Genomic DNA, 19659 nt, shown 5'->3' on the forward strand with positions numbered 1-19659 from the left:
ATAATCTATCATGATCTGCATTGACATTGTAAGATATCCATCATAAAAGAAAATGAAGTTATTGTAAGATCGTCACCTTTCAATAACTTCTACAAATATAAGTGATAACCATTTGGAAGTCGTCATTTCCCCATGATGTACACAGATGGTAGGCCCATTAAAATCACATAGTCACGAGGTATATTCATGAATCACAGTCCTCTTGACTGCTATAATTTTTTGATCACTAGAGAATCCATCACAATGTGGTTTACTCCTCTGAATCAATATGATAACGATCACCGAAGGTTGACTGGATCATATCATCTATCTGCTCCCTCTCTTTCAAGATTGCCTCTAATGAAATGCCAGACTCACTTTGAATCTCAATCTCCATTTTCCTGCAATAACATACTCGGAGGAAAAGATCAAGGCAAATAACTCTTATACTACATATAGCAATACAAATAAGAGATTAATTACAAGAAGGAAAAAGTAGTTCTCAAGATATAATAATCAGAAAATTATCTCTTGTAGTCAATGGATAATGCCCTTAAGACAATACTTGATCCACTTTAGCATTACATAGATTAATGCTTCATCCTCCAAGCTCATATATATATGATTAATTTTATATATATATATATATATATAGACAATGTCACATTATATTATAATATAAGCATTAAATATATGTTGATTGTATCAATAATATAAGGTATAAACAATAGTCATAATATTAAAATCACACTAAAGTACCTTACTAGGTGGGTCCCTAACGTACACGTTCCCTATACTTACCACTTCAAAGGATCATATATTAATTTCCCACCACTCCATAGACCGCTCATGTTGGGATGGTCCACTGTACCCACATGACATACGAATTGACTTTGAAACATGGCATATGAGTCCCTCCAATAGTGTGTCGGATCAATAAGGGAGCTGCCCTTCAATTTGTTTTATTATCCTCTCTTTTTTAGGTGATGTAGGATCTCCCGCTTCAGTATATCATAGACTGCTTTTTGTTTTCTCCTTATCACTCCATATTTACTTCATTACCATCACATTATAATCCCTCCTTAATGCGTGAGGCACAATGGGTTTGGTCTGCAATAATTTCAGATCAAATGAGTAGAAGTTGTTTGTCCAGTAATCGAGACTTATGGCAAGAGTTACGCACTCATAAATATTTTATATGATAATATAATCCCACTAATAGTTTTGGACAAGTAATTAAATAAATGCTCAGTTTTGGATACCATTTTGATCTAAAATATTATTCAAGCATCATTGAACATATCCAACAATTACATATCATTATAGGAGTTTGTTTGTGTCCTGGGCTTTTATGTGCACCTATCGGCATATCTTCATCACATCTATGTACTTGGCCAACACATTAAGGGAATCTTTTGCATCGTGGCATTTAATAACTCCTAAAAAAAATCTATGTGGAGTTGTGTAAACGTCGTTTAATTTTTGTTTAGGGTAGAAGCTCTCAATATTGGCAAACATATTATCTGGTTTTAGTTCTGAAATAAAAACTAATACCAATAACACACAAAGGAGGGGCTTTTTCGACTGTAATTTCTACTTAAGGAGATCCCGAGAGTATATTTTTGTAGCAACTATAACTCATGTCATGCATATCAAATGGGATATATTCCAACCCTTTGTCGATCATGTGAGACCCCTACAGACAACAACCAATGTCTCCACGTAAGATTTTTACCCCTTCGGGATTGAGGTCTTGGCCTGCATAGATCATGATCTTCAATGAATGTCCTCCATACTCTTACCTCCTTTAGTCACTATCTGGGATGGGTACGCTCCTTTATCACTTGTCAAATTCAAAGTACGATTCGACTTCTCTCTAGGATTTTTTTTTTTTTACCATCTCTCTTCTATGCATTCCAGATAACATTTGATTATGTTTTTTCTATTTCAATGTTAATAATTTTCATGCAATCTTCGATCAAGGCTCACCTATCAATTTCGGCATTCTTTCGTCCAATGCTTTAATAGCGTTCAAGTGGAAACACATGGGCAAGATAACTATGCATCTGTGATTTTAATGGGGTGTTGACTTATTACTCATATGTTCAAATTAAAATCTATATCTAATATGAATGACCATTGTTCAACACTTCCCAAACTGGATAATCTTTATAATTGTGTAATATTTCCTTTATTGGGCCTAGTCCTCATATGTGGTCCAAATTCATATAACTAGAGGTTTCACATAACTGGAGAATGCTTTGATAGCATTCGGGTGGAATCACATGGGCAAGATAATCTATGCATTTGTGATTTTAATGGATCATTGACTCAGCACTCCTATGTTCAAATTAAAATTTGTATCTAATATGGTTGATCATTGTTTGATGCTTCCCAAACTAGAGAATGTTTATAATTGTGTAATATTTTCTTTATTGGGCCTAGTCCTCATCTGTGGTCCATTTTCATATGATAGGAGGTTTCTTAAATAAAGTGCATCCTCCTGCATATTCTCAACCTGTGGTCTCCATCGAAGTAGAAAGAACCTTATGACCATAGGATCACAAATCAATTATTACTAATATGAGTTCATTATAAACTTCTCTCCACGATCACAATTAGGTAAGGAACTTGGCTCTGATACCAAGTTGATTTTGAAGGATGTTGCAAATGTAATAACACTGCCACAATGTCTGGTATGCACTTTCCAAATGGCAGTGTCCTCTTGTATTTGTACAAGGAATAAACCAAGAGAAGAGACATGTCCCTTCATGAGACATGTCTATTCATCAATATAATTAATATAATGGATATACATATATATACATATATATGTATGTATGTATGTATGTATGTATATATGTATGTGTATATGTATATATGTATATGTATATGTTAAATTCTCGTTGATCTCAATGCTTTATCCTACTAAAGCTACCAAAACATTGGCAGTTCACATGCAATATTTCCTTATGTATTTTGCAGAAATATCTTTAGCTCCTTTAGCACATTAAACAATTGTTTTGTAGCGTATGCTTACAGAGGCTAAATCAAATACTCTATCTGTGTCATTTCAGTTGAGTCATAAAAAGTATCAGAGCCTTTTTTCTCATTCTTTGGGGTTCAAGTAGTTTTCTTGTTTCTATAAGATTAACCTAGAATTTTAGAAGTTTTTCCTACAGGAGATACTATTAACTTACCTATATTTAACATGAAAAAACATCCCACATTTTATCAGGTTCATGTCATACAAGCAAACAAACCAAGATAAAATTATGTGTTATCAGCGTAACCCAGCTGCTACTTTTCCACTGTTGTTCATGCCCAATTGTTGTACTCCTAGCTGCTACAATATATAAACACACAAGCCATCCACGACTATCAATTCTACCGAACAGGATATTCTCACAATATTTTGTACATTCCAACAGCACACAAAATATGAAATATCCTATCAAAACAAATAGAGTTGTCTACAGAAATTCTAAAAAAATATTCCTAACATGTTAGCCCTCATATATTGTTACATCCGAATTTTTGGTCCAATTAAAATAATCATATAGCCATCATATATTTCACTTGAATGATAGAACTAGATAGTTAAAAACAGTTGAAAGTTATGATCCTGTGAAATGGAAATTATGGTTGATCATTTTATTTTATTTGCATGCGAAGATGGCTCGTTAGTAGTTTGTTACAATTAAAAATTAAAAGAAATATTTATAGCAAAGTAGCGTGACTTGTCGTGAGTCGACAAGTCAAGTTACCTCAATCGGGTCAAAATGACCTGTGACCCTAACTCAGTGGATCTACTGGGCTGACTCGCCGAACTCGACTGACTTGGCTGGTTGACTCAGCTGGCTGACTCACCTAGCTGACTCGGCTATCTTACCTAGCTGACTCGGCTAACTCATCTGACTCGTCTAATTTTTAATTTTTAATTTTTGTTTTTAAAATTTTCTTAATACATCTAAAATTTACATTTGTACTTATGTAATCGATGTATGTTATGTATGAGATCAAATCACCTTCTATTTCATGCTTTTATTGTGTCTTCAAGCTTTATTCAATAATGGGTGCATGGAATTTATTTAAATCCTAAAAAATATCTAAATTTCAAAGGTTGTGTCTTTGTCGAGTCACTACCGAGTCACAAGAGAGTCCGAGTCGAGTCACGAGTCAAGTTACCTTTGCCAAGTCCAGGCCAGGTTCGAGTCTCATTACTTTGATTTATAGTTCTCCATAAGAAGTTAGAAAAATAATTGTTAGTAGTGATGGTGGTTAGCCGTTGTGAAAAATTAAAATACTTTTGTCATTTGATTATGATTATCTTGATTCCAAATTAAGGAATATGTTACTATCATGGAAACATTCTTTTGGATGTAGGACAAGACAAAGCGTGGAAAGCAATATTAAATAGGATAGGAGGATTGGGGTACCAAAAGTTCATTGACAAGTTATGAGGATTGGATTCTAACCATCTTGACTAAGGATTTAATGACTTGACAACAAGAAATATACCTTGCTCAACCATGAGCTACCCTGTCGGTTCATAAGACAAGATGTAACGATCTAGTCCTGATGAAACAGTAATAGGAACAACTAAATGCAATACAAGGGAATGCTTGTAAAGAAACAACTCTAAGATCACATCATTCTCACAAAATGCATCATACCAAGTACTCAATTCATCTACTATTGAATTTATTGGACCAACTACTTTGTGAAATCATACATCCATACTACAAGTCCGAACGTTAAGCGTTGACTATATGACAAATTACAAACATAAACAAAATGGAACATGGATGATGATCGTGGATGTGCGGCTGCCAATACGTCTCCAAGTGCGTTTGCCCTTTTTATGAATATGACTTCTAAAACACTCCACACCAATGCCACTGCTACCCCTGGATTAACTATCGGAGCCAACCTTGGTAGTGAATGCATTTGGCCGGTGGCCCCCGAATCTCTTACGGTAGTCAATACTGCCACCCTATAATTTTCAAACTTATGGCCTACAGTCTGTCACAAGGACCCTGTGCTAGCTCCTACTACCTCTGCAATTAACCATCCAACCTAGGTGTGACTGCTAAATGGGATTGTAAGTGCCTCCGACTGGAAATGAAGTCACCTGTGCCTCAGATTGTCATCACACCTCCCACTAATTCTTGCTGCAACTCTCATTGTTTCCTACCACAACTCCCACTGTCTTTCTTCAAGAAATGACCCAACTAGCTCTCTCACTACATACCGATTTCCTGCTAAACGTGGGTCTGCTAGGACAATTCATTACTCTGCATTCTCCATACTTGAAACTGGTACAATCTCCCAAGAGATACTAGGGCTACGCCTAGTTTCTCAAATCTTCTTAAGGGGTTTCGTCCTTAAGAAAGCATAGTCACATTTAAGCAACTTTGTTGTTGCTTTTTAAACAATATTATAATTCATGTTGTCAATCCCAAGGAAGCTCATTGCTTTTATAACCTCGATGTGAGGGGAAGTACAAACAACTAGGAAATGTGGGATAAAAGCCATTTTCGTCTTCCAGTTACTTAAGTTACGTTTTTATAAGATGACTTTAAGTCACTAACTTTATAAATCCACTTAATAAAATAAAGTGACTTAACTATAGAAAAGCCCCTCCACTTAAATATTTTCCCAACGAAACCAAATAAACTCCTGTTACTAGCTAGCATCATCAAGATTAATGTTGTTAGCCTATCCAGATGGAAAGAGAGACCAACAAGGTGCTAATAAGACCTAGCACAGAGAAGGGGGCATTATAGTCCTCCCTTCCCGAGATTGCTTGCCCTCAAGCAATCTCAATGTCGGATGTTGCAGGATTGATTTGCCCTCCCAAGTGGCATCTTCATATGGCAAATCTTTCCAACGAACTAAATACTCCATGATGGATTTGTTATATAGCTTCCTCTCCCTGATCTCAATCACCTCGATTGGAACCAAACCCCGTTTCCCGTCCTCATTAAGTAGGGGTAATCTAACAAAAGGAACTGCATGCTGACCAATTGCCTTCTTGAGGCAAGACAAATGAAAAACATTATGGATTCTACTATCATCTGGCAAGTCCAACTCATAAGCAACCACTCCAATCCTCCAAGTAATGCGATACCATCAAATCTAGGTTGAAGCTTCTCAGATCCACTCTTCTTCAAGGAGCTATGCCTGTAAGGTTGGAGACGAAGGTAAACCATGTCACCTAACTCAAAACTTCGTTCTGTCTGGTGATGATCAGCATACATCTTCTTCTAATTCTAAGTATGTAAGATATTCTCCCAAAGAGATTTGAGAATGTCCTTCTAATCTTGTATCCAATCTCCAGCTAGTGGTGCTCTGTTGTCCTATAAGCCAAATCTACGAACGATAGAGGTTCACTGCCATAAAGAGCTCGAAATGGTGTCATCTGGATGGACATGTGGTAGGAGTTGTAGCAGTATTCCCCTAAATATAACCATTCAACCCAAGCTCTTTGTTGCCCACCTACATAGTTCCGGAGATAACCCTCCACCCATTTATTTACTATCTTAGTCTGTCTGTCCGTTTGTGGGTGGTAATTCGTACTGGGTGTCAATTCTGTACCTGGCAATCTGGATAATTCTTGCCAAAAAGTGCTAAGAAATCTGCAATCCTTGTTGCTCACAATGGTCCGAGGTAGATTATGTAGATGAAAAACCTCTCGAAAAAACAAGTCGACTACCTGAGAGGCCAACCAATGTGCCTCTATAGCATAAAAATGAGCAAATTTAATCAATTTGTCCACAACCACAAAAATGGAATCTCTGCCCTGCACTCTCGGTAATCCTGTAATGAAGTCCATGGAGATACTCTCCCATTTCTATGTTGGAATAGGAAGAGGTTGTAATAATCCTGTTGGGAACTCATGCTCCAACTTGTTCTATTGACAGTGTGGCATTCTCTTGCATTGTAATGTCCCCCTTTTTTATAACTTGGAAATTAGGGACAATTACCTTGAGGTCTCTTCCCTTGCTTTGAATTTGAAAGATAATTTTTCCTTTGGGGATGATATATATAAATATTACATTTCTTTGTACAATAATTATTCTATATGGCTAATATTTATACTATTACCGTCTCTGATTAGTCAATGAGGAATATGCTGAGTAAAATGATCTTCAATAGTTGTATCAATAAAATAAACTCTCGGATCTCCGACTTGGCAGTTAGAGATGTATTATAATATTGTTCTTGAATCACTTATAGGGATTGAGTTATTGTCTCTAGTACAATCTTTAATTTACACTAATTTTTTATAGTATTACTGTCTGTGTTTTATGTCGCTTATGAATTTCTAACTGAGCTGCTTTGTCTTGTTATTGTTGATTGGCCCAGTAGTGTTATCTCAGGACTTATCTTGTGTGTTTGCAACTAGTAAATACCCAATGATGGATACTCTACGAGAAGGCCTGGGATGACTAATGAGCAGAGATAAGTCTTTCTATGTCTGTCTGATTATGAATTCTTACAATATGGATGGAGTCATCTCTGTTTGAATGTAATAAGACTTCTGTAATAGTTTGTCTTCCTGTGATTTGTGCTCATTAGTACATAGCACCTGGGGTCTATCTTCTTTGTCTGATATAATATATTCTCTAATTCAGAACATAAACTATTTCACAAAATCTGAATATTGATAGCTGAAAGCTACATAACTATCCACTGTATCTTCCTTGCTACTGCAAACCACCCGGTCTTTCTCTCCTCAAACGATGGTATAAGTCTGGGATTGATGTTTATCCATCCATGTATAGGCTTCGTTAGTCAGAGTATTATGTATATCCTCTACGATATATTTTATGGTTCTTCGTGTGTATATTACTGTCTTCTATATAGCTATCACTCTGAATGCTGTATTACCTTACGTGTGTTAAGAAGACATATTGATTGCCACCTTATATCTGTGTGGATGAATGGATCACATCCATTCATTTTAGAAGGTTATCATGCCCATTAACTTACACCTCTTCATTTGAGACAACCGCAGACTTGTTAATGCTAAACATAATTAAGTTTATTCTTTATATCATGCCTTATCACATTATTAAGTTGATGTATTATATACATAACAGATTGTTAGTAATTAGTTCTCATGAAGCATTGTTTATTGAACTCTTAACAAGTCAATAGATAATCAATCATTGTCTCATTATGACTAATTTATTCAGTATACTAGTTATTATATTTTTTTTTATTTTTTTTTTATTCGTATTTCATTGTAATAATATTATTATCTAATAATAATATTATGAATAATAATATATATTATTATTGATGATATAGTTAAATTATATTATAATTTATTTAGTATCTTTTATTATTATTTTGTTAATCCCAAAATATTAATGAATATGTTTATTTATTAATTTCTTCATTAATATATAAGCTAATAAATTATATTTATCATTATTTCATTTATTAACTTATTTTTTACTATTAAATTCTATTCTCATAATGGGGACATTACAGACATGTTGAATGACATCATCCTTGAGGCCCTTCCATGAAAACCTTTCTCTGACCTACCTATAGGTTTTGAAGAAACTTGGGTGTCCGGTTGATGGTGTATCATGAAGAGTATCCATAAGTTTTACCTTGAGCTTAGACTCTGGCACGAGGTAGATCCTATCCTTATAAAAAATAAAATCATCGATTACCATGTATCTACTGTCCTGGAGTTGTCCATCAATGATCTAACAAGCTTGAGTTTTCTTAGAACACTCAACCAGTAAGTGGGACTTCCAATCTGCTGATATCTTTGAAATGGTACAACACTTTACTATTAGAGGTCTCCTAGAAAGCACATCAGCAACTATATTGTTCTTACCCTTGACATAATCGATGTCAAAATCATAGGCCTGAATCTTGCTGACCCACTTTTGTTATCTTTCATTGAAATCCTTCTATTCTAAGAAATATCTCAAGCTGTTGTGGTCTGTCTTAGTCATGAATTTGCCACCCACCAAGTACTGTCTAAACTTGGTTAAGGCATGCATAATGGCTAGCATCTCCTTCTCATAGGTGGAGTACAATCTCTCATTGTCCTTGAGCTTACGGCTCTCATATGCTATTGAGTGCCTATCCTGTATCAAAATTGTGCCAATTTTGTTCCTCGAAGCATCGTACTCTAAGATAAAAGGGTGAGAGAAGTCGGGAAGGGCCAAAACAAGTCATGTGCTAATCACTGTCTTGAGCCTATCAAAGACTACCTCTGCATCATCCATTGATCTGAAAGCCCCTTTCCATGTTAGATCGGTGAGGGGAGCTATTGTCTGAGAGAAGCCTCTCACAAACCTCCTTTAATAAGAACAAAGACCAAGGAAACCTCTCAAATTTGATACATTCCTCAGAAGTAGCCAATCTAGGATTGCTTGTATCTTTTGCTAGTGTACCTTAACCCCATCTGCACCAATCATGTGTCCATGGTAAAGAATCGCAATCAATCCGAACTCACACTTCAATTCCTTCGCAAACAATGAATGCTCCTCCATAATGCTAAGTACCTCATTTAGATGTTGCAAATGCTCCTCCCAAGTCCTGCTAAAAAGCAGAATATCATCAAAGAATACCAACATGCTCTTGTGCAACTACTTTTTAAAGATATCATTCATACATGACTGAAATGTGGCAGGCGCATTAGTGAGCCCAAATGGCATAACCAATAACTCATAGTGTCCATAGTGGCATCTAAAAGTTGTCTTGTGCATGTCCTCCTCATGAACAGGTATTTGATGGTATCCCAATCAAAGATCTATCTTCGAGAAATAGACTGCCCCATGTAGTTCATCTAATCATCTAATAGCTCATCAATGCGAGGGATAGGGTACCTATTCTAAATGATCCTTTTGTTGAGAGCATGGTAATCAATACACATGCGAAGAGTACCATCCTTCTTCTTCACCAAAACTATCGAAGAAGAAAAGGGCTAGAGTTGGGTTTGATGTGTCCCATGTCTAAGAGTTCCTTAATCGTCCTTTCTATTTCCTCTTTATAGTGCCTAGGATGATGATAAGGAGTGGTGATGACGGGCTTCGCACCCTCTTCTAACTCAATGATATGCTCAAACCACCTATTTGGGGGAATGTCTTGGGTATGTCTTCAAAGACCCTCTTGTGCCTATCAAGCACCAACTGAATGTCACAGTAAAACTGTTGTCTTGAGACTGGTGTAGCCTTAGAGGAGACGAAACAATGTGCCGCCCACTCCATGTCATCATGTCTCATAATTGCCTCCATCTTGTGCATTGATATCACTCTAGGTTCACCCTCAAGCATGGCCTTGAGAATCACCTGTTGACCCTCATGTATGAATTCTAGCTACATCTTACCATGATCAACTGTATACCTGCCGATAGTCTATAAACACTCCCTACCCAACATGGCGTCTAACCCATCTAAATCAACAACATAAAAATCTGCCTCTAGAAGATAGTCATCAAAGTGAATTGAAAGCCCTCACACTTTACCTGTGCATCTTAATCGATCACCCCCTGCTACCTTAACTTCGAACTCTAGTATATTGTCAATCTATAACCTTCTCTTTGAAACCCAGTGTGTGCTTATGAAATTATGTGATGCAACTATATCTAAAAGACACACAATATGTTGCCCTCTAACTACATCCTTCAAACAAAAGGGGTAACCAGTGGGATTGCCTGAAACAGAAGTTATAATAGGAGACTGTCCCAAAGTAGATTCCTTCTTCCGCTCTTTAAGAGGTTGTTCCCCATTTCCATCCTCATTGCTGCCATCAACATCGTTGCCTTCCTATTGCTCATCCTCCTCTTCAGAAAGAACCTCTACATAATGTATTTTCCCCTTGCCCAAGAACCTGTGATCTGGTGTCCATGGCTCCCTACAAGTTAAACATAGCTTCTTCCTCAATCCATTTTGAGTTTCAAAGTCCAACCTTGGGGGAAAAGTCTTTTGCTGATTCTTGTTCTTTGGATCAAAGTGGGCCCCTTATAAGGTTTCTTAGAAGGTTGTAGTATCGAAGGTGAGTCCAAATCATGTGCAATCTTAATAGCATCATCCAATGTGTTTGATTTAAGAACCTTGACCAAACCTCTAAATCTGTCATGTAAGCCTTCAGTGAATAGCATTATCTTACATTGTTCTGTCATATCCGGAACCATAACCGAGCTCTACTGAAACTTATCAATGAAGTCATCTAAAGATCCACCCTATCGCATCTACGCCAAATCCTTGTAGTAGACCTCAATGTCCTTCCTATCAAAATGAGTGACCAACTTAGAGCTGAAATTCTCGTAAGATGTAATAAGACCATGATCCTAGATGACTAGTCCATGATCCTAGGTGACTAGTCCTAGATGACTAGTCCATGATCCGAGGTGACTAGTCATGGCGAATCTAATAGTATATGTTTTTGACATGGGTTTGAATGTCAGGAATGTGTCTTGCTTATGAATCCAAGCCCTAGCAGACGTCTTACTGCTGCCATCAAAATTAGGGAGGGATAACTTCTTCATGGCATGCTTCAAGTCTCTATTATGTGCCCTAGGCCTCCTATCTTGTTGTGTTCTCTCTAATTCCCTTTTTTTATTCATGTATTGAATAAAGGTCAAATTATGCTTAACAGGATCAGGGAACTGATCCCATTCATCGTACATAGCCATAACATTATCCGGAAGTAAGCCTATTGCCGAAGGTTGAGCTACCTCCTCCTCGGCATTATTCTCAGCAAAAATGGGCATCAAAGGCCTAATTAGTGTTTTGTGCGGGGGCTCTAACAACTTGGGTGATCTTGCCACACTACCACCTCCACTGTGATGACTCGGGGCTCTCTTGTGAATCGGAGCTAGCTGCTGCATAGTCCCTGTAAGCTGCTCAAGTGCAATAGCAATATTATTCTATCCATCTCTAATAGCTCTCAAAGTTTCCCTCACTTCCCATTCCTATTCATTCACATCATGAGCCATTTGAGTGACCTATACCTGTGCAACTTGTTCAACCTGTATGCTTGTCTCAATGGTTAGCTCCTCATCAACAGCATAACTGTCCTCAATATCAATCTGGTCTAAAGATCCTGCCTGTTCAAGTTGGATGTGACTAAAATTATATGGCTTCCTATTCATGCCTATCTATCATTTTTCCTATTTTAACCAGCCTAATATTGTAATAGTTTACGCACAAGTTGGCAAGTCTCGTGGCTCTGATACCACTGTAAAGATCCAATCCCGATGAAACAATAATAGGAACAACTAAATTCAATATAAGGGAATGCTTGTAAAGAAACAACTCTAAGATCTGCAAATTTTGACTCTATTACTTTCAATTTATGTAGGTTGGTTTCCATAAGTGTAGACATTGGTCTACAATTCAACATCCCAAATTTTTTCAAAATATCAATAGCATATTTTTCTTGATTTAAAGTGATACCATCTAATTTCTGCCAGACTTCCAACACAAGGAGTAATGTAAAATGCCCAAGTCCTTCATATCAAATTCTAAGCCTAGGTCTTTCTTACATTGAATAATAAGATGATCTTCCCTTGTAATTAGCAAGTCATCAACATATAGGATAAGTATTTGCATATCTTTAATTATGTTAAATTAAGATTTGGATATGCATCATTCTTGGAAAGCCCTAGTCCCATAAGATAGCTATCGTATTACATCCCAATATTTGGCCCATTAAAATAATCATATAGTCATTGTATATTTCATGTGAATGACAATTGGATGGTTAGAAACAGATGAAATGTTATGATCACGTAAAATGGAAATTATGGTTGATCATTTTGATTCATGTAAAGCTGACTTGTGAGTTGCTTGTTACAATTTATAATGATAATTGTTTTTTTACAAGAAGTTATAGTTGTTAGTGGTAATGGTGGTTAGCCATTGTGAAAATCTTGATAATACTATTTGATTATAGTTATCTTGATGTTAAATTGAGAAATATGTTATTATCATGGGAATATTCTCTTTGGATGCTAGAGAAGATGAAAGAGGGGAAGCATTGCTAAACAAGATATAAGGATTGGGGCACGAAATGTCCATCGACAAGTTATTAGGTATGGATTATAATTATCTTGGTTAAGGATTTTATAGCCAGGCAAGCAAGAGTATACCTTGGACAACCATGAGCTATCTAGTCGGATCATAAAACAAGAAAAACACTAAACATATTAAATAACATAAATTGTTACCTTTTTATATTTGAGATCGTTGAATGGTTGTCAGTGTGTGTGTGTATATATATATAGACACCATGTTATTTTTAAAATTTGTATTTACACCTACATGTATATATATATACATATATGTGTGTGTCTGTGCGCATGAGTGAGTAAACCAATATATTGATACAAAGAATTATATGATTAAATTCACACACACACACACACACACACACACACACACACACACACACACACACATACATATATGCACGTACAAATAAAGGTGGCGCTAATAGCATGATGCCAATATATTATAGAAATCATAAGGAAGAATAACCTTTATGTGTATCTTTTTATTGGCTCCATATTGTTGAGTGATTGCCATTTTCATACGTGCTCATAGTTCTTTTTAAAAATTTAATTTGTGGAGTTACTTGGCCAATGGTTGGCCATGCACCACCATTCTTTCTTGTAATTGAGGACGTGTGCAAATGATTTATTTATTGTGCTTATTGCTACCTGGGAAGCATTTTTTTCTTCTTGCATTGTTCTAAGCTTATATTTTGCAAGACTTTTGTCTCTCAGCCTCAAGCCAAATTGCAAATATAGTGGAAAGTTTATTGTGAGTTCCTCCATCATAGTGCGAATAACAAGGCTGTGATTCCATCAGCTCTGTAGCCAACAGTTCATCGCATTGTAATTCATTTCTCTCAAGCTGCGTTAGGCAACGCATCAACCACGTACAAATTATGCAACCACTGCTCATGCTTAATTTCTATATAATCTTTGTTCATTATTGATTCAAATGTTGCAAACATTGATGTAATGTAATAGTGTCGTATTGACATTGTTCATCTTTGATAACGATTGAAGCAACATCAATCATATTAATGGGCTATAAAATGATGCCTAAGAAATTATTATAAGATTTCCAAAAATCATTTGATGCTACACTTCTAGGGTACTCTTGATAATACAGACCCGTGAATATCATAAAATGATTTGCAATCACTATGCATGTTTCCATGATCGTTTTTCTCTTGGCATATCTTATGAATGAATATCTATAAGAAAGCATCGTTATACTATTTTTCCTAATAAACAAATCTGGCTTATACAAAGGTATTGACCATATACCTTTGAGATAAGATTAGCTTGTATGATAAGAATAATCAATTGTTAAATTTGATACTTGTATTGTTCATGATCTCGAGATCTCCAAGGATACACCCAAGGCTGGAAGGATCAAATATTGATGAGTGGAGGGGAGAAGCATCCCTGCAAGAACTCGCGGATGTCAGAAAAGAGAAAGTAAATAAATGATAAAACTACATAAACCTACATACACTGTGTTAACTCATGGTTGTCCAAATTATATTTCTTGTTGTCAAGTCGAGCAGTGGATGATCGGGCACAATAGTAGCCCACTGAAATCCTTGGACAAGGTAGGTTAGTGGCATGCTTGTCACAACAATCACTAGAGGTTAGAGTGTTAGCTGACAAAAGGGAGGTTGATGGAAGATTTCCACTACCTTATCTATTGCTTAGCTGACACTCTAACACTGGAATGCTCAGCTGGCAGGAACATGTGCCCCAAGCCTAACTACGAGGTAGGGAGGGTCTTTCTTGATTGAGATTGTGTGGAGATAAGGTCCGTGGTTGAGAGGTTAAGCTCATGTAAATGCTTCTCCTCTTCACCAGATGTCGAGGTTTGCTCAACACAGTGATTGTCTATGACTACATGTATGGTACTTGTTCCTTTATGTGTTTCATTTTCATGTCAAGTAAATAGATATAATCCTACATTATTTCTGACGATTGTAATAGACTTGGAAAGTAATTACAAAAGGAAGTTTTTAGTAATTTCCTTTCATGTGAACTGGTTTAGTACGTTACTAGCTTCTATTTTAATTTAATAAGATGTAATAAGTTGATGGATTTCCTGATGCAAAGGTACACCTTTTAAACATCTCTTTTGGGATTACTACTCAAGAGGCTTCAACAATGAGTTCTTACACAACAATTAAGGAACTCTTACCAACTTAATCATCTAGGACAGAATATAAACTCTACAAAAAACCATTAATAACTTTTACGGTGAAGAGATAAAACCAATTCCTTTTATGAGAGAGTAGATATACTAATTAAACACGTTTTTCCAAAGTTATAGCTCAAAATAATACGTAGAATAAAAGTTATTACTCTTCTTCGAAAAATGCACATATAAAAATCAGACTCTAACCAGTCTGCACTAAAATAACCATAACTTCTTCAAATCTCAATTAATTTGATCAAACCAAAACCAAATGAAAGATAACTCGAATACCTTTCCAAAAATATAAGTTGCAGGTTTGTATCCGTTCATATAATTTTTTACCAAAACAAACAGTCAGATTGCTGAAAAATTACACAGAAAATTAACATAAAACTTGCAAAAGAAAACCTCCTTTAATTTCTATTTTCCTCAAAAGTTCTCCAACCATTAAAATCTAAGAATCACAACCATTAAACGATACTTTAAAGACTTTCCAAGTCCTATAACTAAATAATTAACTCCTATGACCATTCACCTTCTCTTACATCAAGTTTACATTTTGTCAGTATTTTATTACATATTTGAAAACTTTTGTATTTTCCCATTAATGACCTTTGAACTTTATAAAACCCTTACTAACATATCAAAATAGACTATATATGACATTTTAAGACATTCCATGGGTTTATTTACATATTTTACCATACTAGACAACTTTGACAATCTATTACAAATGGTTTTATTTTGGCTTACATATTGACTCAAATGAATTCAAAATACATTTAAAAGATAAAGTTTTTCATCCTCATGGAGCCTCTTTCTATGCATTTTTGATGGATGCTCCTACATCATTTCCCTTTCATGTGAAGTAACTGAAGTAACTACCATCATGCCATTCGTTATAAAATAAATTTACTTTAGAATATGGTTATTCATTTGGTTTAGGGAAAAAAGGCATGTTACACATCGATCCTTTCATACTGGGCTTGGAGAGCCTGTTTAATTCCATATAGGACTTTCTTCAATTTGTATATATGTGATTTTGCATTATGTATCACAAAACCTTCAGGTTGCTATTAATAGATTTCTTCCTCAATGGTTTCATTCAAGAAGGCAGTTTTCACATCCATTTGATGAATCTTTCATCCTTTAGCTATTGCAAAAGCTATTACTACTCTAACAAATGTGTACCAAGCAATACTACAAATGTTTCTTCATAATCACTAACTTCCTTTTGTGAGAAGCTTCTGGCAACAAAACATGCTTTATGTTTCTATATACTATGTTTGATTTGGAAGAGACAACCAATTTTCCTTTTGGTCTAGGCATTACGTCCCATACATCATTTTTCAAAATCGAATTATACTCTTCTATCATAGCATCCTTCCATACTTGATGTTTGAGAGCTTTTGTAACACTAGTTGGCTCTAAACCAATGATTTCACTCATTGAAGCAACATAGCTCGAGAATCTGTTAGGTCTGTTACTCTCTCTGAAAGTTCCTATGGATGTTGCAAAGTTCTCAGCTTCCTCAATCATCTTTCTAACCCAAAGGGGTCTCATTCTGTTATTGCAATTAGGATTCTCTTCTGAATCAGTTTGATTTTCATTTATTGTTTCTTCAGGGTACTCCCTTTGAATCTCAAGAGCAGGATCCTCCTGCATGTCTTTAGGAGAATCTTGAATTTGTGTCTCATTAAATTTCTTTGCCCTTTTGAAAGCAATGTCCTCTTCAAAGATGACATCTCTACTTAGTTGTATTTGTCTATAACCTAGCATGTATATTATGTAAGCTTTTTAGGTTTCACTATAACCTACAAATTAACCTTTCTTTCCAGTAGGTTCTAATTTAGACCTCTTTTGTTTAGGCACATTAATATGGACAACCAAATATCCTGAGATGACTTATGTCAAGTTTTACACCAATAAATGATTCTTCAAGAGTTTTGTTATCTAGATGAGAATGGGGACATCTATTTTGAATGTACACAGTTGTCTTAGAGGCTTCTGTCCAAAATAAAATTTCTATGTTTTGATCATATAACATTGCTCTAACAACTTATACAACAATTCTATTTTTCCTTTCAGGAACACCATTTTGTTGTGCATTGTAGGGTACTCTAAAATCCCTCTTGATGTTAGTATTGCACACAATTCTTTAAACATTTCTGAGGTGTATTCCTTTCCATTATCTATTCTCAGTTTTTAATTTACTTCTCAGAATAGTTTTTTGTAAGAGCTTTGAACTCAAACATTTTATGGATTTCTTCTGACTCTATACACCTAAGAAAACATATAGAGATCGTTTTAGAAAAATCATCTACAAAGATTAAATAATATAAGAATCTCCCCATGGAGGGTACAAACATGGGTCCATATAAATCTAAGTGGACTAATTCTAATACATTTTTGGTTTTACTCAAACTACTTTGGAAAGTGTCCTTTGTGTTTTTCCCTAGGGCACACCCTTTGCATGCCTCTGTATGAATTTGATTTAGTTTGTGTAGCCCTATCACCAATTTTTCTATTGAAGGTAGGGCACAGAAATGAATATGTCATAATCTTCAATACCAGATTTCATTTGAGTCAGAAGTATCATTAATAAGGGCTTGAGTTGTCTTTATGCAAAGTTTGCATAGATATCCTTGTCTTATACCCATAGTTTGTGATTTCTTTATGGTGGAGTTCTTAAGCCATGCCAGGACTTTCCCATCCATAAAAGTGACCCTATATCTATTATCTTCAATAACAGATAGGGATATTAAGTTCCTCTTAATTCTTGGTACAAATAATACCCGAGTGAGTTGTAGAGAGATGTCAAATTTCAATTTCAATTTAATGGTGCAAGTTCCAACCCCTTTTACTAGATGTGCAAAATCATCCCCAATTGTTACTTCTTCGTCAGTGTCTTCTACCATAGTATCTAAGTGTTCTCTAAATCCTGTGATGTGTCTTGATGAATCACTATCAATCACCTAGGTGTTACGTTTGATCAACTCTTGGCTTGATAATGTTGAGTAGAAAAAAAATTTATCATAATCATGTTCTATATTTGTCATTCCAACCTTAGCAAATAGTGTTTGTTGCTTTGTTCTATAAAAACATTTGATTGCACAATGTCCATACTGATCACATCTGAATCATTGGATCTAGGAAACATCTTTCCTCTACTTAAATAAACCCTTTCCATGAGAATTTCTCTTTCTTTTGGATTCTTCTTATTTTTCTTACTTATTTATGTTTAAAACATAAATATCCTCATCGATAGGTTCATATTCGTTCCCTTTTGTCACCTTTCTCGATTCTTCTTGTAGGAAGTCAAATCTTAACCTATCAAATTTAGGGTGTTTTGATCTTGCATTTAATTCCTTGAACAAAACAATCCCATGAATTTGATAGCCCACCTAAAGCTATAAGTCTTAATTCCTTGCTATCAATTTGCCTCCTTAGAGTGAGGGTCCTACTTGTATTGTCTATTAGAAAAGTGCTTTCAAGGAATTTAAACATTAGGCATATAGTCTCATGTTTGGCAATTGGGACACTATATGGTCTCTGACTGCATCTACTATGTGTTTCATGGCTTTCTCATTATTTTCAATCCATTGGGTTTTCTCTAGATCATTCGCAGGTTCTACTTTTTTTTTCTTTCACAACTTAGTCTAGCTTATTTTCTTTGAGTATCATCATGATTCTAAACTTCCATGATGTAAAGTTCTTTGCACCTTCAAGCTGATCCTCAAATCTGATTACACTCGACATTATAAAGAATGGAATGTATTTTAATTTCAAGTTTGACCGAGTTTTGAGTAATCTGATATCTCAAATTTAACCAAATCTTCCTCAAAAAGATTCTGATACCATGTTGTTGTGAGGTTTTCACACATCGCCCCAAAATCTTGGGGACCCCCTTTTTTAATCGCCTTTAGGGCCAGTGGAGAAGGTTAGAGAAGGTTAGATGTATTTTTCACCCGGTTTCAACTTGATTTTCCAAAGCTATCAGTTCTATCCTTAGGCCGAATAAGTTCAAAATTGATTTCAACTTGGCAGGATAAGATTGTGAATTTTGTACTTAGACGATTTCTTTTGAAAATTTGGATTTAATTCTAAATTTGAATGATTTTCAAATAAGGAAATTTTTCGTTAGACTTAGGTTCTTGGAAAATCTTATTTTTTTTGGTGAAATAGAATTTAATTTTGTAAGATGAAGTTAAATTGCAAAATCGATTTTTACTCTAGAGGCAATTTTATTTTTTGTCATAAAATTTTAATTATTTAGCAAAATCGATTTAGAGGAAAATTGCAAAAATTGGCTTTAATAGATTAAATTTGCCTTGAAAGCTTTTGGTATTTAATGAAATTGGTAAATTAATATTAAGAAATGGCTTTTGGTTAGCCAAAATTCAACTTCAAGGATGTATTAATTAGCAAACCCTCATTAAATAGAAATTTTTAGCATCCCCAAGGC

At 35.3% G+C, this 19659-nt stretch overlaps 1 protein-coding gene across 3 annotated transcripts in view; it reads right to left on the reverse strand.

Annotated features, from left to right (window-relative positions):
- The window catches only part of FTSH12 (FTSH protease 12), a 330913-nt gene that overhangs the window by 136349 nt on the left and 174905 nt on the right, over positions 1–19659 (reverse strand). The window lies entirely within an intron of this gene.

Source organism: Cupressus sempervirens, chromosome 2, assembly GCF_028749045.1.
Source record: "Cupressus sempervirens isolate cs-2001-9-10 chromosome 2, ASM2874904v1, whole genome shotgun sequence".
Classification (NCBI taxonomy): Eukaryota; Viridiplantae; Streptophyta; class Pinopsida; order Cupressales; family Cupressaceae; genus Cupressus; species Cupressus sempervirens.